Genomic DNA, 22070 nt, shown 5'->3' with positions numbered 1-22070 from the left:
AGGGGCCCATCCCTAGGAGCTTGGCGCCCCAACGCCGGGAATTGGGAACCTCCAAACCCCAGCGCTGGACTCACCCTGCAGCCCCCCGCCACCCGGGTCGCTTCAGGCGCCGCCGGTCATTCAGGGCGGGAGAAGAGGTAGGGCCCTCCGAGCCCCCGGCAAGCTTCAAAGGCCCCCTGCGCCAAAACACTTGGGCCCACGCTCCCACTCCCGCTCTGCAGCGCCCTCCCCTCGGCCCGCCCCCTGCTCGCCACACCGCCGGTGGTCCTGCCTGCCGGTGTCCTGGGGGTTATCCTAACCCTAGGTGGGCCCCAGAGGGGCCCCTCCCAAGGGTCCTGGCACCGCAACTCCGGGCATTGGGGTCCCCCGAGCCCCAGGGCAAGACTAACACTGCTGCCCATCCACCACCTGGGCCACTAGGGGCGCTGCCGCTCATTCAGGGCTGGAGAATGGGCAGGGCCCGCTGAGTCCCCGCCGACCTTCGATGGCCCCCCGCCCCAAAGCGCTTGGGCCCACTTTCCCACTAGTCAGCGCCCTCACCTCAACCGGCCCCTCCGCTGGAAAGAGAGCAGGCGGATCGGACGTGCCGGCCACCTGGGGGTAACCTTAACCCTAGGGCGGTCCCCGAGGGGCCCCTCCCAAGGGGCCTTGCGCGGCCATGCCGGGGATCCTGGACGTCCTAGCCCCAGCCCGGACTCACCCTGCAGCCCCCTGGCATCCGGGCTCCTCGGGGCGCCGCCGGTCATTCAGGCGGGAGAAGGGGCAGGGCCCTCCGAGCCCCCGACCTCCTTAGAAGGTCCCTGCGCCAAAACCTGTGGGCCCACGGTCCCGCTCGCCAGCTCCCTCCCCTCGGTCCGCCCCACCGCGAGCCACACAGCCAGGGGATTGGGCCTGAAGGCCTCCAGGGGGCTAACCCAAACCCTAGGTGGGTCCCCGAGGGGCCCATCCCAAGGGGCTTGGCGACCCAACGCCGGGGATTGGGAACCTCCAAACCCCAGCGCTGGACTCACCCTGCAGCCCCCCGCCACCCGGGCCGCTAGGGGCGCCGCCGGTCATTCAGGGGGGGAGTTGGGTAGGGCCCTCCGAGCCCCCGGGGAGCTTCGAAGGCCCCCTGCGCCAAAACACTTGGGCCCACGCTCCGCTCTCCAGCGCCCTCCCCTCCGGCCGCACCCCCGCCTCGTCCCCCCACCCCCCCCACCCCCGCTCGCCACACCGCCTGTGGATCCTGCCTGCCGGCCTCCTGGGGGCTAATCCTAACCCTTGTTCGGCCCCCGAGGGGCCCCTCCCAAGGGGCCTGGCACCGCAACGCCGGGGATTGGGTCGCCCGAGCCCCAGCGCTGGACTCACCCTTCGCCCCAGCGCTGGACTCACCATTCGCCCAAGCGCCACGCAGGTCATTATTGGCGCCGCCGGTCATTCAGTTCGGGAGAACGTGCAGGGCACTCCGAGCCCCTGACGACATTTGAAGGCCCCCCGCGCCAAAACGCTTGGGCCCACGCTCCCAGTCCTCAGCGCCCTCAGCTCGGCCTGCCCCTCCGCTCGCCGCACATCCAGCAGATCGGGCTTGCGGGACTCCTGGGGGCTAACCCTAACTCTAGGTGGGCTCCTGAGGGGCCCCACCCAAGGGGCCTGGCGCCCCAACGCCAGGGATTGGGGACCCGAGACCGAGCGCCAGACTGTACCCGCAGCCCCCCGCCACCTGGGCCGCTAGGGGCACCGCCGGTCATTCAGGCGGGAGAAGGGGCAGGGCCCTCAGAGCCCCTGCCGACCTTTGATGGCCCCCCCGCCCCAAAGCGCTTGGGCCCACGTTCCCACTAGTCAGCGCCCTCACCTCAACCTGCCTCTCCGCTCGAAACACAGCAGGCGGATCGCACCTGCCGGCCTCCTGGGGGCTAACCGTAACCCTACGTCGGTCCCCGAGGGGCCCCTCCCAAGGGGACTTGCGCAGCCACGCCGGGGATCCTGGACGTCCTAGCCCCAGGGCCGGACACACCCTGCAGCCCCCGCCACCGGGGCCGCTAGGGTCGCCGCCGGTCATTCAGGCGGGAGAAGGGGCAGGGCCCTCCTAGTCCCTGAGGATCTTCGAAGGCCCCCACGCCAAAACCTGTGGGCCCACGGTCCCGCTCCCAGCTCCGACCCCTCGGCCCGCCCCACCGCGCGCCACACAGCCAGGGGATTGGGCCAGAAGGCCTCCTGGGGGCTAACGCAAACCCTAGGTGGGTCCCCAAGGGGCCCATCCCTAGGAGCTTGGCGCCCCAACGCCGGGAATTGGGAACCTCCAAACCCCAGCGCTGGACTCACCCTGCAGCCCCCCGCCACCCGGGTCGCTTCAGGCGCCGCCGGTCATTCAGGGCGGGAGAAGAGGTAGGGCCCTCCGAGCCCCCGGCAAGCTTCAAAGGCCCCCTGCGCCAAAACACTTGGGCCCACGCTCCCACTCCCGCTCTGCAGCGCCCTCCCCTCGGCCCGCCCCCTGCTCGCCACACCGCCGGTGGTCCTGCCTGCCGGTGTCCTGGGGGTTATCCTAACCCTAGGTGGGCCCCAGAGGGGCCCCTCCCAAGGGTCCTGGCACCGCAACTCCGGGCATTGGGGTCCCCCGAGCCCCAGGGCAAGACTAACACTGCTGCCCATCCACCACCTGGGCCACTAGGGGCGCTGCCGCTCATTCAGGGCTGGAGAATGGGCATGGCCCGCTGAGTCCCCGCCGACCTTCGATGGCCCCCCGCCCCAAAGCGCTTGGGCCCACTTTCCCACTAGTCAGCGCCCTCACCTCAACCGGCCCCTCCGCTGGAAAGAGAGCAGGCGGATCGGACGTGCCGGCCACCTGGGGGTAACCTTAACCCTAGGGCGGTCCCCGAGGGGCCCCTCCCAAGGGGCCTTGCGCGGCCATGCCGGGGATCCTGGACGTCCTAGCCCCAGCCCGGACTCACCCTGCAGCCCCCTGGCATCCGGGCTCCTCGGGGCGCCGCCGGTCATTCAGGCGGGAGAAGGGGCAGGGCCCTCCGAGCCCCCGACCTCCTTAGAAGGTCCCTGCGCCAAAACCTGTGGGCCCACGGTCCCGCTCGCCAGCTCCCTCCCCTCGGTCCGCCCCACCGCGAGCCACACAGCCAGGGGATTGGGCCTGAAGGCCTCCAGGGGGCTAACCCAAACCCTAGGTGGGTCCCCGAGGGGCCCATCCCAAGGGGCTTGGCGACCCAACGCCGGGGATTGGGAACCTCCAAACCCCAGCGCTGGACTCACCCTGCAGCCCCCCGCCACCCGGGCCGCTAGGGGCGCCGCCGGTCATTCAGGGGGGGAGTTGGGTAGGGCCCTCTGAGCCCCCGGGGAGCTTCGAAGGCCCCCTGTGCCAAAACACTTGGGCCCACGCTCCGCTCTCCAGCGCCCTCCCCTCCGGCCGCACCCCCGCCTCGTCCCCCCACCCCCCCCACCCCCGCTGGCCACACCGCCTGTGGATCCTGCCTGCCGGCCTCCTGGGGGCTAATCCTAACCCTTGTTCGGCCCCCGAGGGGCCCCTCCCAAGGGGCCTGGCACCGCAACGCCGGGGATTGGGTCGCCCGAGCCCCAGCGCTGGACTCACCCTTCGCCCCAGCGCTGGACTCACCATTCGCCCAAGCGCCACGCAGGTCATTATTGGCGCCGCCGGTCATTCAGTTCGGGAGAACGTGCAGGGCACTCCGAGCCCCTGACGACATTTGAAGGCCTCCCGCGCCAAAACGCTTGGGCCCACGCTCCCAGTCCTCAGCGCCCTCAGCTCGGCCTGCCCCTCCGCTCGCCGCACATCCAGCAGATCGGGCTTGCGGGACTCCTGGGGGCTAACCCTAACTCTAGGTGGGCTCCTGAGGGGCCCCACCCAAGGGGCCTGGCGCCCCAACGCCAGGGATTGGGGACCCGAGACCGAGCGCCAGACTTTACCCGCAGCCCCCCGCCACCTGGGCCGCTAGGGGCACCGCCGGTCATTCAGGCGGGAGAAGGGGCAGGGCCCTCAGAGCCCCTGCCGACCTTTGATGGCCCCCCCGCCCCAAAGCGCTTGGGCCCACGTTCCCACTAGTCAGCGCCCTCACCTCAACCTGCCTCTCCGCTCGAAACACAGCAGGCGGATCGCACCTGCCGGCCTCCTGGGGGCTAACCGTAACCCTACGTCGGTCCCCGAGGGGCCCCTCCCAAGGGGACTTGCGCAGCCAAGCCGGGGATCCTGGACGTCCTAGCCCCAGGGCCGGACACACCCTGCAGCCCCCGCCACCGGGGCCGCTAGGGTCGCCGCCGGTCATTCAGGCGGGAGAAGGGGCAGGGCCCTCCTAGTCCCTGAGGATCTTCGAAGGCCCCCACGCCAAAACCTGTGGGCCCACGGTCCCGCTCCCAGCTCCGACCCCTCGGCCCGCCCCACCGCGCGCCACACAGCCAGGGGATTGGGCCAGAAGGCCTCCTGGGGGCTAACGCAAACCCTAGGTGGGTCCCCAAGGGGCCCATCCCTAGGAGCTTGGCGCCCCAACGCCGGGAATTGGGAACCTCCAAACCCCAGCGCTGGACTCACCCTGCAGCCCCCCGCCACCCGGGTCGCTTCAGGCGCCGCCGGTCATTCAGGGCGGGAGAAGAGGTAGGGCCCTCCGAGCCCCCGGCAAGCTTCAAAGGCCCCCTGCGCCAAAACACTTGGGCCCACGCTCCCACTCCCGCTCTGCAGCGCCCTCCCCTCGGCCCGCCCCCTGCTCGCCACACCGCCGGTGGTCCTGCCTGCCGGTGTCCTGGGGGTTATCCTAACCCTAGGTGGGCCCCAGAGGGGCCCCTCCCAAGGGTCCTGGCACCGCAACTCCGGGCATTGGGGTCCCCCGAGCCCCAGGGCAAGACTAACACTGCTGCCCATCCACCACCTGGGCCACTAGGGGCGCTGCCGCTCATTCAGGGCTGGAGAATGGGCAGGGCCCGCTGAGTCCCCGCCGACCTTCGATGGCCCCCCGCCCCAAAGCGCTTGGGCCCACTTTCCCACTAGTCAGCGCCCTCACCTCAACCGGCCCCTCCGCTGGAAAGAGAGCAGGCGGATCGGACGTGCCGGCCACCTGGGGGTAACCTTAACCCTAGGGCGGTCCCCGAGGGGCCCCTCCCAAGGGGCCTTGCGCGGCCATGCCGGGGATCCTGGACGTCCTAGCCCCAGCCCGGACTCACCCTGCAGCCCCCTGGCATCCGGGCTCCTCGGGGCGCCGCCGGTCATTCAGGCGGGAGAAGGGGCAGGGCCCTCCGAGCCCCCGACCTCCTTAGAAGGTCCCTGCGCCAAAACCTGTGGGCCCACGGTCCCGCTCGCCAGCTCCCTCCCCTCGGTCCGCCCCACCGCGAGCCACACAGCCAGGGGATTGGGCCTGAAGGCCTCCAGGGGGCTAACCCAAACCCTAGGTGGGTCCCCGAGGGGCCCATCCCAAGGGGCTTGGCGACCCAACGCCGGGGATTGGGAACCTCCAAACCCCAGCGCTGGACTCACCCTGCAGCCCCCCGCCACCCGGGCCGCTAGGGGCGCCGCCGGTCATTCAGGGGGGGAGTTGGGTAGGGCCCTCTGAGCCCCCGGGGAGCTTCGAAGGCCCCCTGCGCCAAAACACTTGGGCCCACGCTCCGCTCTCCAGCGCCCTCCCCTCCGGCCGCACCCCCGCCTCGTCCCCCCACCCCCCCCACCCCCGCTCGCCACACCGCCTGTGGATCCTGCCTGCCGGCCTCCTGGGGGCTAATCCTAACCCTTGTTCGGCCCCCGAGGGGCCCCTCCCAAGGGGCCTGGCACCGCAACGCCGGGGATTGGGTCGCCCGAGCCCCAGCGCTGGACTCACCCTTCGCCCCAGCGCTGGACTCACCATTCGCCCAAGCGCCACGCAGGTCATTATTGGCGCCGCCGGTCATTCAGTTCGGGAGAACGTGCAGGGCACTCCGAGCCCCTGACGACATTTGAAGGCCCCCCGCGCCAAAACGCTTGGGCCCACGCTCCCAGTCCTCAGCGCCCTCAGCTCGGCCTGCCCCTCCGCTCGCCGCACATCCAGCAGATCGGGCTTGCGGGACTCCTGGGGGCTAACCCTAACTCTAGGTGGGCTCCTGAGGGGCCCCACCCAAGGGGCCTGGCGCCCCAACGCCAGGGATTGGGGACCCGAGACCGAGCGCCAGACTTTACCCGCAGCCCCCCGCCACCTGGGCCGCTAGGGGCACCGCCGGTCATTCAGGCGGGAGAAGGGGCAGGGCCCTCAGAGCCCCTGCCGACCTTTGATGGCCCCCCCGCCCCAAAGCGCTTGGGCCCACGTTCCCACTAGTCAGCGCCCTCACCTCAACCTGCCTCTCCGCTCGAAACACAGCAGGCGGATCGCACCTGCCGGCCTCCTGGGGGCTAACCGTAACCCTACGTCGGTCCCCGAGGGGCCCCTCCCAAGGGGACTTGCGCAGCCACGCCGGGGATCCTGGACGTCCTAGCCCCAGGGCCGGACACACCCTGCAGCCCCCGCCACCGGGGCCGCTAGGGTCGCCGCCGGTCATTCAGGCGGGAGAAGGGGCAGGGCCCTCCTAGTCCCTGAGGATCTTCGAAGGCCCCCACGCCAAAACCTGTGGGCCCACGGTCCCGCTCCCAGCTCCGACCCCTCGGCCCGCCCCACCGCGCGCCACACAGCCAGGGGATTGGGCCAGAAGGCCTCCTGGGGGCTAACGCAAACCCTAGGTGGGTCCCCAAGGGGCCCATCCCTAGGAGCTTGGCGCCCCAACGCCGGGAATTGGGAACCTCCAAACCCCAGCGCTGGACTCACCCTGCAGCCCCCCGCCACCCGGGTCGCTTCAGGCGCCGCCGGTCATTCAGGGCGGGAGAAGAGGTAGGGCCCTCCGAGCCCCCGGCAAGCTTCAAAGGCCCCCTGCGCCAAAACACTTGGGCCCACGCTCCCACTCCCGCTCTGCAGCGCCCTCCCCTCGGCCCGCCCCCTGCTCGCCACACCGCCGGTGGTCCTGCCTGCCGGTGTCCTGGGGGTTATCCTAACCCTAGGTGGGCCCCAGAGGGGCCCCTCCCAAGGGTCCTGGCACCGCAACTCTGGGCATTGGGGTCCCCCGAGCCCCAGGGCAAGACTAACACTGCTGCCCATCCACCACCTGGGCCACTAGGGGCGCTGCCGCTCATTCAGGGCTGGAGAATGGGCAGGGCCCGCTGCGTCCCCGCCGACCTTCGATGGCCCCCCGCCCCAAAGCGCTTGGGCCCACTTTCCCACTAGTCAGCGCCCTCACCTCAACCGGCCCCTGCGCTGGAAAGAGAGCAGGCGGATCGGACCTGCCGGCCACCTGGGGGTAACCTTAAACCTAGGGCGGTCCCCGAGGGGCCCCTCCCAAGGGGCCTTGCGCGGCCATGCCGGGGATCCTGGACGTCCTAGCCCCAGCCCGGACTCACCCTGCAGCCCCCTGGCATCTGGGCTCCTCGGGGCGCCGCCGGTCATTCAGGCGGGAGAAGGGGCAGGGCCCTCCGAGCCCCCGACCTCCTTAGAAGGTCCCTGCGCCAAAACCTGTGGGCCCACGGTCCCGCTCGCCAGCTCCCTCCCCTCGGTCCGCCCCACCGCGAGCCACACAGCCAGGGGATTGGGCCTGAAGGCCTCCAGGGGGCTAACCCAAACCCTAGGTGGGTCCCCGAGGGGCCCATCCCAAGGGGCTTGGCGACCCAACGCCGGGGATTGGGAACCTCCAAACCCCAGCGCTGGACTCACCCTGCAGCCCCCCGCCACCCGGGCCGCTAGGGGCGCCGCCGGTCATTCAGGGGGGGAGTTGGGTAGGGCCCTCCGAGCCCCCGGGGAGCTTCGAAGGCCCCCTGCGCCAAAACACTTGGGCCCACGCTCCGCTCTCGAGCGCCCTCCCCTCCGGCCGCACCCCCGCCTCGTCCCCCCACCCCCCACACCCCCGCTCGCCACACCGCCTGTGGATCCTGCCTGCCGTCCTCCTGGGGGCTAATCCTAACCCTTGTTCGGCCCCTGAGGAGCCCCTCCCAAGGGGCCTGGCACCGCAACGCCGGGGATTGGGTCGCCCAAGCCCCAGCGCTGGACTCACCCTTCGCCCCAGCGCTGGACTCACCATTCGCCCAAGCGCCACGCAGGTCATTATTGGCGTCGCCGGTCATTCAGTTCGGGAGAACGTGCAGGGCACTCCGAGCCCCTGACGACATTTGAAGGCCCCCCGCACCAAAACGCTTGGGCCCACGCTCCCAGTCCTCAGCGCCCTCAGCTCGGCCTGCCCCTCCGCTCGCCGCACATCCAGCAGATCGGGCTTGCGGGACTCCTGGGGGCTAACCCTAACTCTAGGTGGGCTCCTGGGGGGCCCCACCCAAGGGGCCTGGCGCCCCAACGCCAGGGATTGGGGACCCGAGACCGAGCGCCAGACTGTACCCGCAGCCCCCCGCCACCTGGGCCGCTAGGGGCACCGCCGGTCATTCAGGCGGGAGAAGGGGCAGGGCCCTCAGAGCCCCTGCCGACCTTTGATGGCCCCCCCGCCCCAAAGCGCTTGGGCCCACGTTCCCACTAGTCAGCGCCCTCACCTCAACCTGCCTCTCCGCTCGAAACACAGCAGGCGGATCGCACCTGCCGGCCTCCTGGGGGCTAACCGTAACCCTACGTCGGTCCCCGAGGGGCCCCTCCCAAGGGGACTTGCGCAGCCACGCCGGGGATCCTGGACGTCCTAGCCCCAGGGCCGGACACACCCTGCAGCCCCCGCCACCGGGGCCGCTAGGGTCGCCGCCGGTCATTCAGGCGGGAGAAGGGGCAGGGCCCTCCTAGTCCCTGAGGATCTTCGAAGGCCCCCACGCCAAAACCTGTGGGCCCACGGTCCCGCTCCCAGCTCCGACCCCTCGGCCCGCCCCACCGCGCGCCACACAGCCAGGGGATTGGGCCAGAAGGCCTCCTGGGGGCTAACGCAAACCCTAGGTGGGTCCCCAAGGGGCCCATCCCTAGGAGCTTGGCGCCCCAACGCCGGGAATTGGGAACCTCCAAACCCCAGCGCTGGACTCACCCTGCAGCCCCCCGCCACCCGGGTCGCTTCAGGCGCCGCCGGTCATTCAGGGCGGGAGAAGAGGTAGGGCCCTCCGAGCCCCCGGCAAGCTTCAAAGGCCCCCTGCGCCAAAACACTTGGGCCCACGCTCCCACTCCCGCTCTGCAGCGCCCTCCCCTCGGCCCGCCCCCTGCTCGCCACACCGCCGGTGGTCCTGCCTGCCGGTGTCCTGGGGGTTATCCTAACCCTAGGTGGGCCCCAGAGGGGCCCCTCCCAAGGGTCCTGGCACCGCAACTCTGGGCATTGGGGTCCCCCGAGCCCCAGGGCAAGACTAACACTGCTGCCCATCCACCACCTGGGCCACTAGGGGCGCTGCCGCTCATTCAGGGCTGGAGAATGGGCAGGGCCCGCTGCGTCCCCGCCGACCTTCGATGGCCCCCCGCCCCAAAGCGCTTGGGCCCACTTTCCCACTAGTCAGCGCCCTCACCTCAACCGGCCCCTGCGCTGGAAAGAGAGCAGGCGGATCGGACCTGCCGGCCACCTGGGGGTAACCTTAAACCTAGGGCGGTCCCCGAGGGGCCCCTCCCAAGGGGCCTTGCGCGGCCATGCCGGGGATCCTGGACGTCCTAGCCCCAGCCCGGACTCACCCTGCAGCCCCCTGGCATCTGGGCTCCTCGGGGCGCCGCCGGTCATTCAGGCGGGAGAAGGGGCAGGGCCCTCCGAGCCCCCGACCTCCTTAGAAGGTCCCTGCGCCAAAACCTGTGGGCCCACGGTCCCGCTCGCCAGCTCCCTCCCCTCGGTCCGCCCCACCGCGAGCCACACAGCCAGGGGATTGGGCCTGAAGGCCTCCAGGGGGCTAACCCAAACCCTAGGTGGGTCCCCGAGGGGCCCATCCCAAGGGGCTTGGCGACCCAACGCCGGGGATTGGGAACCTCCAAACCCCAGCGCTGGACTCACCCTGCAGCCCCCCGCCACCCGGGCCGCTAGGGGCGCCGCCGGTCATTCAGGGGGGGAGTTGGGTAGGGCCCTCCGAGCCCCCGGGGAGCTTCGAAGGCCCCCTGCGCCAAAACACTTGGGCCCACGCTCCGCTCTCCAGCGCCCTCCCCTCCGGCCGCACCCCCGCCTCGTCCCCCCACCCCCCACACCCCCGCTCGCCACACCGCCTGTGGATCCTGCCTGCCGTCCTCCTGGGGGCTAATCCTAACCCTTGTTCGGCCCCTGAGGAGCCCCTCCCAAGGGGCCTGGCACCGCAACGCCGGGGATTGGGTCGCCCAAGCCCCAGCGCTGGACTCACCCTTCGCCCCAGCGCTGGACTCACCATTCGCCCAAGCGCCACGCAGGTCATTATTGGCGTCGCCGGTCATTCAGTTCGGGAGAACGTGCAGGGCACTCCGAGCCCCTGACGACATTTGAAGGCCCCCCGCACCAAAACGCTTGGGCCCACGCTCCCAGTCCTCAGCGCCCTCAGCTCGGCCTGCCCCTCCGCTCGCCGCACATCCAGCAGATCGGGCTTGCGGGACTCCTGGGGGCTAACCCTAACTCTAGGTGGGCTCCTGGGGGGCCCCACCCAAGGGGCCTGGCGCCCCAACGCCAGGGATTGGGGACCCGAGACCGAGCGCCAGACTGTACCCGCAGCCCCCCGCCACCTGGGCCGCTAGGGGCACCGCCGGTCATTCAGGCGGGAGAAGGGGCAGGGCCCTCAGAGCCCCTGCCGACCTTTGATGGCCCCCCCGCCCCAAAGCGCTTGGGCCCACGTTCCCACTAGTCAGCGCCCTCACCTCAACCTGCCTCTCCGCTCGAAACACAGCAGGCGGATCGCACCTGCCGGCCTCCTGGGGGCTAACCGTAACCCTACGTCGGTCCCCGAGGGGCCCCTCCCAAGGGGACTTGCGCAGCCACGCCGGGGATCCTGGACGTCCTAGCCCCAGGGCCGGACACACCCTGCAGCCCCCGCCACCGGGGCCGCTAGGGTCGCCGCCGGTCATTCAGGCGGGAGAAGGGGCAGGGCCCTCCTAGTCCCTGAGGATCTTCGAAGGCCCCCACGCCAAAACCTGTGGGCCCACGGTCCCGCTCCCAGCTCCGACCCCTCGGCCCGCCCCACCGCGCGCCACACAGCCAGGGGATTGGGCCAGAAGGCCTCCTGGGGGCTAACGCAAACCCTAGGTGGGTCCCCAAGGGGCCCATCCCTAGGAGCTTGGCGCCCCAACGCCGGGAATTGGGAACCTCCAAACCCCAGCGCTGGACTCACCCTGCAGCCCCCCGCCACCCGGGTCGCTTCAGGCGCCGCCGGTCATTCAGGGCGGGAGAAGAGGTAGGGCCCTCCGAGCCCCCGGCAAGCTTCAAAGGCCCCCTGCGCCAAAACACTTGGGCCCACGCTCCCACTCCCGCTCTGCAGCGCCCTCCCCTCGGCCCGCCCCCTGCTCGCCACACCGCCGGTGGTCCTGCCTGCCGGTGTCCTAGGGGTTATCCTAACCCTAGGTGGGCCCCAGAGGGGCCCCTCCCAAGGGTCCTGGCACCGCAACTCCGGGCATTGGGGTCCCCCGAGCCCCAGGGCAAGACTAACACTGCTGCCCATCCACCACCTGGGCCACTAGGGGCGCTGCCGCTCATTCAGGGCTGGAGAATGGGCAGGGCCCGCTGAGTCCCCGCCGACCTTCGATGGCCCCCCGCCCCAAAGCGCTTGGGCCCACTTTCCCACTAGTCAGCGCCCTCACCTCAACCGGCCCCTCCGCTGGAAAGAGAGCAGGCGGATCGGACGTGCCGGCCACCTGGGGGTAACCTTAACCCTAGGGCGGTCCCCGAGGGGCCCCTCCCAAGGGGCCTTGCGCGGCCATGCCGGGGATCCTGGACGTCCTAGCCCCAGCCCGGACTCACCCTGCAGCCCTCTGGCATCCGGGCTCCTCGGGGCGCCGCCGGTCATTCAGGCGGGAGAAGGGGCAGGGCCCTCCGAGCCCCCGACCTCCTTAGAAGGTCCCTGCGCCAAAACCTGTGGGCCCACGGTCCCGCTCGCCAGCTCCCTCCCCTCGGTCCGCCCCACCGCGAGCCACACAGCCAGGGGATTGGGCCTGAAGGCCTCCAGGGGGCTAACCCAAACCCTAGGTGGGTCCCCGAGGGGCCCATCCCAAGGGGCTTGGCGACCCAACGCCGGGGATTGGGAACCTCCAAACCCCAGCGCTGGACTCACCCTGCAGCCCCCCGCCACCCGGGCCGCTAGGGGCGCCGCCGGTCATTCAGGGGGGGAGTTGGGTAGGGCCCTCTGAGCCCCCGGGGAGCTTCGAAGGCCCCCTGCGCCAAAACACTTGGGCCCACGCTCCGCTCTCCAGCGCCCTCCCCTCCGGCCGCACCCCCGCCTCGTCCCCCCACCCCCCCCCACCCCCGCTCGCCACACCGCCTGTGGATCCTGCCTGCCGGCCTCCTGGGGGCTAATCCTAACCCTTGTTCGGCCCCCGAGGGGCCCCTCCCAAGGGGCCTGGCACCGCAACGCCGGGGATTGGGTCGCCCGAGCCCCAGCGCTGGACTCACCCTTCGCCCCAGCGCTGGACTCACCATTCGCCCAAGCGCCACGCAGGTCATTATTGGCGCCGCCGGTCATTCAGTTCGGGAGAACGTGCAGGGCACTCCGAGCCCCTGACGACATTTGAAGGCCCCCCGCGCCAAAACGCTTGGGCCCACGCTCCCAGTCCTCAGCGCCCTCAGCTCGGCCTGCCCCTCCGCTCGCCGCACATCCAGCAGATCGGGCTTGCGGGACTCCTGGGGGCTAACCCTAACTCTAGGTGGGCTCCTGAGGGGCCCCACCCAAGGGGCCTGGCGCCCCAACGCCAGGGATTGGGGACCCGAGACCGAGCGCCAGACTTTACCCGCAGCCCCCCGCCACCTGGGCCGCTAGGGGCACCGCCGGTCATTCAGGCGGGAGAAGGGGCAGGGCCCTCAGAGCCCCTGCCGACCTTTGATGGCCCCCCCGCCCCAAAGCGCTTGGGCCCACGTTCCCACTAGTCAGCGCCCTCACCTCAACCTGCCTCTCCGCTCGAAACACAGCAGGCGGATCGCACCTGCCGGCCTCCTGGGGGCTAACCGTAACCCTACGTCGGTCCCCGAGGGGCCCCTCCCAAGGGGACTTGCGCAGCCACGCCGGGGATCCTGGACGTCCTAGCCCCAGGGCCGGACACACCCTGCAGCCCCCGCCACCGGGGCCGCTAGGGTCGCCGCCGGTCATTCAGGCGGGAGAAGGGGCAGGGCCCTCCTAGTCCCTGAGGATCTTCGAAGGCCCCCACGCCAAAACCTGTGGGCCCACGGTCCCGCTCCCAGCTCCGACCCCTCGGCCCGCCCCACCGCGCGCCACACAGCCAGGGGATTGGGCCAGAAGGCCTCCTGGGGGCTAACGCAAACCCTAGGTGGGTCCCCAAGGGGCCCATCCCTAGGAGCTTGGCGCCCCAACGCCGGGAATTGGGAACCTCCAAACCCCAGCGCTGGACTCACCCTGCAGCCCCCCGCCACCCGGGTCGCTTCAGGCGCCGCCGGTCATTCAGGGCGGGAGAAGAGGTAGGGCCCTCCGAGCCCCCGGCAAGCTTCAAAGGCCCCCTGCGCCAAAACACTTGGGCCCACGCTCCCACTCCCGCTCTGCAGCGCCCTCCCCTCGGCCCGCCCCCTGCTCGCCACACCGCCGGTGGTCCTGCCTGCCGGTGTCCTGGGGGTTATCCTAACCCTAGGTGGGCCCCAGAGGGGCCCCTCCCAAGGGTCCTGGCACCGCAACTCCGGGCATTGGGGTCCCCCGAGCCCCAGGGCAAGACTAACACTGCTGCCCATCCACCACCTGGGCCACTAGGGGCGCTGCCGCTCATTCAGGGCTGGAGAATGGGCAGGGCCCGCTGAGTCCCCGCCGACCTTCAATGGCCCCCCGCCCCAAAGCGCTTGGGCCCACTTTCCCACTAGTCAGCGCCCTCACCTCAACCGGCCCCTCCGCTGGAAAGAGAGCAGGCGGATCGGACGTGCCGGCCACCTGGGGGTAACCTTAACCCTAGGGCGGTCCCCGAGGGGCCCCTCCCAAGGGGCCTTGCGCGGCCATGCCGGGGATCCTGGACGTCCTAGCCCCAGCCAGGACTCACCCTGCAGCCCCCTGGCATCCGGGCTCCTCGGGGCGCCGCCGGTCATTCAGGCGGGAGAAGGGGCAGGGCCCTCCGAGCCCCCGACCTCCTTAGAAGGTCCCTGCGCCAAAACCTGTGGGCCCACGGTCCCGCTCGCCAGCTCCCTCCCCTCGGTCCGCCCCACCGCGAGCCACACAGCCAGGGGATTGGGCCTGAAGGCCTCCAGGGGGCTAACCCAAACCCTAGGTGGGTCCCCGAGGGGCCCATCCCAAGGGGCTTGGCGACCCAACGCCGGGGATTGGGAACCTCCAAACCCCAGCGCTGGACTCACCCTGCAGCCCCCCGCCACCCGGGCCGCTAGGGGCGCCGCCGGTCATTCAGGGGGGGAGTTGGGTAGGGCCCTCTGAGCCCCCGGGGAGCTTCGAAGGCCCCCTGCGCCAAAACACTTGGGCCCACGCTCCGCTCTCCAGCGCCCTCCCCTCCGGCCGCACCCCCGCCTCGTCCCCCCACCCCCCCCACCCCCGCTCGCCACACCGCCTGTGGATCCTGCCTGCCGGCCTCCTGGGGGCTAATCCTAACCCTTGTTCGGCCCCCGAGGGGCCCCTCCCAAGGGGCCTGGCACCGCAACGCCGGGGATTGGGTCGCCCGAGCCCCAGCGCTGGACTCACCCTTCGCCCCAGCGCTGGACTCACCATTCGCCCAAGCGCCACGCAGGTCATTATTGGCGCCGCCGGTCATTCAGTTCGGGAGAACGTGCAGGGCACTCCGAGCCCCTGACGACATTTGAAGGCCCCCCGCGCCAAAACGCTTGGGCCCACGCTCCCAGTCCTCAGCGCCCTCAGCTCGGCCTGCCCCTCCGCTCGCCGCACATCCAGCAGATCGGGCTTGCGGGACTCCTGGGGGCTAACCCTAACTCTAGGTGGGCTCCTGAGGGGCCCCACCCAAGGGGCCTGGCGCCCCAACGCCAGGGATTGGGGACCCGAGACCGAGCGCCAGACTTTACCCGCAGCCCCCCGCCACCTGGGCCGCTAGGGGCACCGCCGGTCATTCAGGCGGGAGAAGGGGCAGGGCCCTCAGAGCCCCTGCCGACCTTTGATGGCCCCCCCGCCCCAAAGCGCTTGGGCCCACGTTCCCACTAGTCAGCGCCCTCACCTCAACCTGCCTCTCCGCTCGAAACACAGCAGGCGGATCGCACCTGCCGGCCTCCTGGGGGCTAACCGTAACCCTACGTCGGTCCCCGAGGGGCCCCTCCCAAGGGGACTTGCGCAGCCACGCCGGGGATCCTGGACGTCCTAGCCCCAGGGCCGGACACACCCTGCAGCCCCCGCCACCGGGGCCGCTAGGGTCGCCGCCGGTCATTCAGGCGGGAGAAGGGGCAGGGCCCTCCTAGTCCCTGAGGATCTTCGAAGGCCCCCACGCCAAAACCTGTGGGCCCACGGTCCCGCTCCCAGCTCCGACCCCTCGGCCCGCCCCACCGCGCGCCACACAGCCAGGGGATTGGGCCAGAAGGCCTCCTGGGGGCTAACGCAAACCCTAGGTGGGTCCCCAAGGGGCCCATCCCTAGGAGCTTGGCGCCCCAACGCCGGGAATTGGGAACCTCCAAACCCCAGCGCTGGACTCACCCTGCAGCCCCCCGCCACCCGGGTCGCTTCAGGCGCCGCCGGTCATTCAGGGCGGGAGAAGAGGTAGGGCCCTCCGAGCCCCCGGCAAGCTTCAAAGGCCCCCTGCGCCAAAACACTTGGGCCCACGCTCCCACTCCCGCTCTGCAGCGCCCTCCCCTCGGCCCGCCCCCTGCTCGCCACACCGCCGGTGGTCCTGCCTGCCGGTGTCCTGGGGGTTATCCTAACCCTAGGTGGGCCCCAGAGGGGCCCCTCCCAAGGGTCCTGGCACCGCAACTCTGGGCATTGGGGTCCCCCGAGCCCCAGGGCAAGACTAACACTGCTGCCCATCCACCACCTGGGCCACTAGGGGCGCTGCCGCTCATTCAGGGCTGGAGAATGGGCAGGGCCCGCTGCGTCCCCGCCGACCTTCGATGGCCCCCCGCCCCAAAGCGCTTGGGCCCACTTTCCCACTAGTCAGCGCCCTCACCTCAACCGGCCCCTGCGCTGGAAAGAGAGCAGGCGGATCGGACCTGCCGGCCACCTGGGGGTAACCTTAAACCTAGGGCGGTCCCCGAGGGGCCCCTCCCAAGGGGCCTTGCGCGGCCATGCCGGGGATCCTGGACGTCCTAGCCCCAGCCCGGACTCACCCTGCAGCCCCCTGGCATCTGGGCTCCTCGGGGCGCCGCCGGTCATTCAGGCGGGAGAAGGGGCAGGGCCCTCCGAGCCCCCGACCTCCTTAGAAGGTCCCTGCGCCAAAACCTGTGGGCCCACGGTCCCGCTCGCCAGCTCCCTCCCCTCGGTCCGCCCCACCGCGAGCCACACAGCCAGGGGATTGGGCCTGAAGGCCTCCAGGGGGCTAACCCAAACCCTAGGTGGGTCCCCGAGGGGCCCATCCCAAGGGGCTTGGCGACCCAACGCCGGGGATTGGGAACCTCCAAACCCCAGCGCTGGACTCACCCTGCAGCCCCCCGCCACCCGGGCCGCTAGGGGCGCCGCCGGTCATTCAGGGGGGGAGTTGGGTAGGGCCCTCCGAGCCCCCGGGGAGCTTCGAAGGCCCCCTGCGCCAAAACACTTGGGCCCACGCTCCGCTCTCGAGCGCCCTCCCCTCCGGCCGCACCCCCGCCTCGTCCCCCCACCCCCCACACCCCCGCTCGCCACACCGCCTGTGGATCCTGCCTGCCGTCCTCCTGGGGGCTAATCCTAACCCTTGTTCGGCCCCTGAGGAGCCCCTCCCAAGGGGCCTGGCACCGCAACGCCGGGGATTGGGTCGCCCAAGCCCCAGCGCTGGACTCACCCTTCGCCCCAGCGCTGGACTCACCATTCGCCCAAGCGCCACGCAGGTCATTATTGGCGTCGCCGGTCATTCAGTTCGGGAGAACGTGCAGGGCACTCCGAGCCCCTGACGACATTTGAAGGCCCCCCGCACCAAAACGCTTGGGCCCACGCTCCCAGTCCTCAGCGCCCTCAGCTCGGCCTGCCCCTCCGCTCGCCGCACATCCAGCAGATCGGGCTTGCGGGACTCCTGGGGGCTAACCCTAACTCTAGGTGGGCTCCTGGGGGGCCCCACCCAAGGGGCCTGGCGCCCCAACGCCAGGGATTGGGGACCCGAGACCGAGCGCCAGACTGTACCCGCAGCCCCCCGCCACCTGGGCCGCTAGGGGCACCGCCGGTCATTCAGGCGGGAGAAGGGGCAGGGCCCTCAGAGCCCCTGCCGACCTTTGATGGCCCCCCCGCCCCAAAGCGCTTGGGCCCACGTTCCCACTAGTCAGCGCCCTCACCTCAACCTGCCTCTCCGCTCGAAACACAGCAGGCGGATCGCACCTGCCGGCCTCCTGGGGGCTAACCGTAACCCTACGTCGGTCCCCGAGGGGCCCCTCCCAAGGGGACTTGCGCAGCCACGCCGGGGATCCTGGACGTCCTAGCCCCAGGGCCGGACACACCCTGCAGCCCCCGCCACCGGGGCCGCTAGGGTCGCCGCCGGTCATTCAGGCGGGAGAAGGGGCAGGGCCCTCCTAGTCCCTGAGGATTTCGAAGGCCCCCACGCCAAAACCTGTGGGCCCACGGTCCCGCTCCCAGCTCCGACCCCTCGGCCCGCCCCACCGCGCGCCACACAGCCAGGGGATTGGGCCAGAAGGCCTCCTGGGGGCTAACGCAAACCCTAGGTGGGTCCCCAAGGGGCCCATCCCTAGGAGCTTGGCGCCCCAACGCCGGGAATTGGGAACCTCCAAACCCCAGCGCTGGACTCACCCTGCAGCCCCCCGCCACCCGGGTCGCTTCAGGCGCCGCCGGTCATTCAGGGCGGGAGAAGAGGTAGGGCCCTCCGAGCCCCCGGCAAGCTTCAAAGGCCGCCTGCGCCAAAACACTTGGGCCCACGCTCCCACTCCCGCTCTGCAGCGCCCTCCCCTCGGCCCGCCCCCTGCTCGCCACACCCGCCGGTGGTCCTGCCTGCCGGTGTCCTGGGGGTTATCCTAACCCTAGGTGGGCCCCAGAGGGGCCCCTCCCAAGGGTCCTGGCACCGCAACTCTGGGCATTGGGGTCCCCCGAGCCCCAGGGCAAGACTAACACTGCTGCCCCTCCACCACCTGGGCCACTAGGGGCGCTGCCGCTCATTCAGGGCTGGAGAATGGGCAGGGCCCGCTGAGTCCCCGCCGACCTTCGATGGCCCCCCGTCCCAAAGCGCTTGGGCCCACTTTCCCACTAGTCAGCGCCCTCACCTCAACCGGCCCCTCCGCTGGAAAGAGAGCAGGCGGATCGGACGTGCCGGCCACCTGGGGGTAACCTTAACCCTAGGGCGGTCCCCGAGGGGCCCCTCCCAAGGGGCCTTGCGCGGCCATGCCGGGGATCCTGGACGTCCTAGCCCCAGCCCGGACTCACCCTGCAGCCCCCTGGCATCCGGGCTCCTCGGGGCGCCGCCGGTCATTCAGGCGGGAGAAGGGGCAGGGCCCTCCGAGCCCCCGACCTCCTTAGAAGGTCCCTGCGCCAAAACCTGTGGGCCCACGGTCCCGCTCGCCAGCTCCCTCCCCTCGGTCCGCCCCACCGCGAGCCACACAGCCAGGGGATTGGGCCTGAAGGCCTCCAGGGGGCTAACCCAAACCCTAGGTGGGTCCCCGAGGGGCCCATCCCAAGGGGCTTGGCGACCCAACGCCGGGGATTGGGAACCTCCAAACCCCAGCGCTGGACTCACCCTGCAGCCCCCCGCCACCCGGGCCGCTAGGGGCGCCGCCGGTCATTCAGGGGGGGAGTTGGGTAGGGCCCTCCGAGCCCCCGGGGAGCTTCGAAGGCCCCCTGCGCCAAAACACTTGGGCCCACGCTCCGCTCTCGAGCGCCCTCCCCTCCGGCCGCACCCCCGCCTCGTCCCCCCACCCCCCCCACCCCCGCTCGCCACACCGCCTGTGGATCCTGCCTGCCGGCCTCCTGGGGGCTAATCCTAACCCTTGTTCGGCCCCCGAGGGGCCCCTCCCAAGGGGCCTGGCACCGCAACGCCGGGGATTGGGTCGCCCGAGCCCCAGCGCTGGACTCACCCTTCGCCCCAGCGCTGGACTCACCATTCGCCCAAGCGCCACGCAGGTCATTATTGGCGCCGCCGGTCATTCAGTTCGGGAGAACGTGCAGGGCACTCCGAGCCCCTGACGACATTTGAAGGCCCCCCGCGCCAAAACGCTTGGGCCCACGCTCCCAGTCCTCAGCGCCCTCAGCTCGGCCTGCCCCTCCGCTCGCCGCACATCCAGCAGATCGGGCTTGCGGGACTCCTGGGGGCTAACCCTAACTCTAGGTGGGCTCCTGAGGGGCCCCACCCAAGGGGCCTGGCGCCCCAACGCCAGGGATTGGGGACCCGAGACCGAGCGCCAGACTTTACCCGCAGCCCCCCGCCACCTGGGCCGCTAGGGGCACCGCCGGTCATTCAGGCGGGAGAAGGGGCAGGGCCCTCAGAGCCCCTGCCGACCTTTGATGGCCCCCCCGCCCCAAAGCGCTTGGGCCCACGTTCCCACTAGTCAGCGCCCTCACCTCAACCTGCCTCTCCGCTCGAAACACAGCAGGCGGATCGCACCTGCCGGCCTCCTGGGGGCTAACCGTAACCCTACGTCGGTCCCCGAGGGGCCCCTCCCAAGGGGACTTGCGCAGCCACGCCGGGGATCCTGGACGTCCTAGCCCCAGGGCCGGACACACCCTGCAGCCCCCGCCACCGGGGCCGCTAGGGTCGCCGCCGGTCATTCAGGCGGGAGAAGGGGCAGGGCCCTCCTAGTCCCTGAGGATCTTCGAAGGCCCCCACGCCAAAACCTGTGGGCCCACGGTCCCGCTCCCAGCTCCGACCCCTCGGCCCGCCCCACCGCGCGCCACACAGCCAGGGGATTGGGCCAGAAGGCCTCCTGGGGGCTAACGCAAACCCTAGGTGGGTCCCCAAGGGGCCCATCCCTAGGAGCTTGGCGCCCCAACGCCGGGAATTGGGAACCTCCAAACCCCAGCGCTGGACTCACCCTGCAGCCCCCCGCCACCCGGGTCGCTTCAGGCGCCGCCGGTCATTCAGGGCGGGAGAAGAGGTAGGGCCCTCCGAGCCCCCGGCAAGCTTCAAAGGCCCCCTGCGCCAAAACACTTGGGCCCACGCTCCCACTCCCGCTCTGCAGCGCCCTCCCCTCGGCCCGCCCCCTGCTCGCCACACCGCCGGTGGTCCTGCCTGCCGGTGTCCTGGGGGTTATCCTAACCCTAGGTGGGCCCCAGAGGGGCCCCTCCCAAGGGTCCTGGCACCGCAACTCCGGGCATTGGGGTCCCCCGAGCCCCAGGGCAAGACTAACACTGCTGCCCATCCACCACCTGGGCCACTAGGGGCGCTGCCGCTCATTCAGGGCTGGAGAATGGGCAGGGCCCGCTGAGTCCCCGCCGACCTTCGATGGCCCCCCGCCCCAAAGCGCTTGGGCCCACTTTCCCACTAGTCAGCGCCCTCACCTCAACCGGCCCCTCCGCTGGAAAGAGAGCAGGCGGATCGGACGTGCCGGCCACCTGGGGGTAACCTTAACCCTAGGGCGGTCCCCGAGGGGCCCCTCCCAAGGGGCCTTGCGCGGCCATGCCGGGGATCCTGGACGTCCTAGCCCCAGCCCGGACTCACCCTGCAGCCCCCTGGCATCCGGGCTCCTCGGGGCGCCGCCGGTCATTCAGGCGGGAGAAGGGGCAGGGCCCTCCGAGCCCCCGACCTCCTTAGAAGGTCCCTGCGCCAAAACCTGTGGGCCCACGGTCCCGCTCGCCAGCTCCCTCCCCTCGGTCCGCCCCACCGCGAGCCACACAGCCAGGGGATTGGGCCTGAAGGCCTCCAGGGGGCTAACCCAAACCCTAGGTGGGTCCCCGAGGGGCCCATCCCAAGGGGCTTGGCGACCCAACGCCGGGGATTGGGAACCTCCAAACCCCAGCGCTGGACTCACCCTGCAGCCCCCCGCCACCCGGGCCGCTAGGGGCGCCGCCGGTCATTCAGGGGGGGAGTTGGGTAGGGCCCTCTGAGCCCCCGGGGAGCTTCGAAGGCCCCCTGCGCCAAAACACTTGGGCCCACGCTCCGCTCTCCAGCGCCCTCCCCTCCGGCCGCACCCCCGCCTCGTCCCCCCACCCCCCCCACCCCCGCTCGCCACACCGCCTGTGGATCCTGCCTGCCGGCCTCCTGGGGGCTAATCCTAACCCTTGTTCGGCCCCCGAAGGGGCCCCTCCCAAGGGGCCTGGCACCGCAACGCCGGGGATTGGGTCGCCCGAGCCCCAGCGCTGGACTCACCCTTCGCCCCAGCGCTGGACTCACCATTCGCCCAAGCGCCACGCAGGTCATTATTGGCGCCGCCGGTCATTCAGTTCGGGAGAACGTGCAGGGCACTCCGAGCCCCTGACGACATTTGAAGGCCCCCCGCGCCAAAACGCTTGGGCCCACGCTCCCAGTCCTCAGCGCCCTCAGCTCGGCCTGCCCCTCCGCTCGCCGCACATCCAGCAGATCGGGCTTGCGGGACTCCTGGGGGCTAACTAACTCTAGGTGGGCTCCTGAGGGGCCCCACCCAAGGGGCCTGGCGCCCCAACGCCAGGGATTGGGGACCCGAGACCGAGCGCCAGACTTTACCCGCAGCCCCCCGCCACCTGGGCCGCTAGGGGCACCGCCGGTCATTCAGGCGGGAGAAGGGGCAGGGCCCTCAGAGCCCCTGCCGACCTTTGATGGCCCCCCCGCCCCAAAGCGCTTGGGCCCACGTTCCCACTAGTCAGCGCCCTCACCTCAACCTGCCTCTCCGCTCGAAACACAGCAGGCGGATCGCACCTGCCGGCCTCCTGGGGGCTAACCGTAACCCTACGTCGGTCCCCGAGGGGCCCCTCCCAAGGGGACTTGCGCAGCCACGCCGGGGATCCTGGACGTCCTAGCCCCAGGGCCGGACACACCCTGCAGCCCCCGCCACCGGGGCCGCTAGGGTCG

The sequence above is a fragment of the Ursus arctos genome, unplaced genomic scaffold (assembly GCF_023065955.2).
Source record: "Ursus arctos isolate Adak ecotype North America unplaced genomic scaffold, UrsArc2.0 scaffold_13, whole genome shotgun sequence".
NCBI classification, from domain to species: domain Eukaryota; kingdom Metazoa; phylum Chordata; class Mammalia; order Carnivora; family Ursidae; genus Ursus; species Ursus arctos.
The sequence above is the reverse complement of the archived record's forward strand: the minus strand, read 5'-3'. Positions refer to the sequence as shown.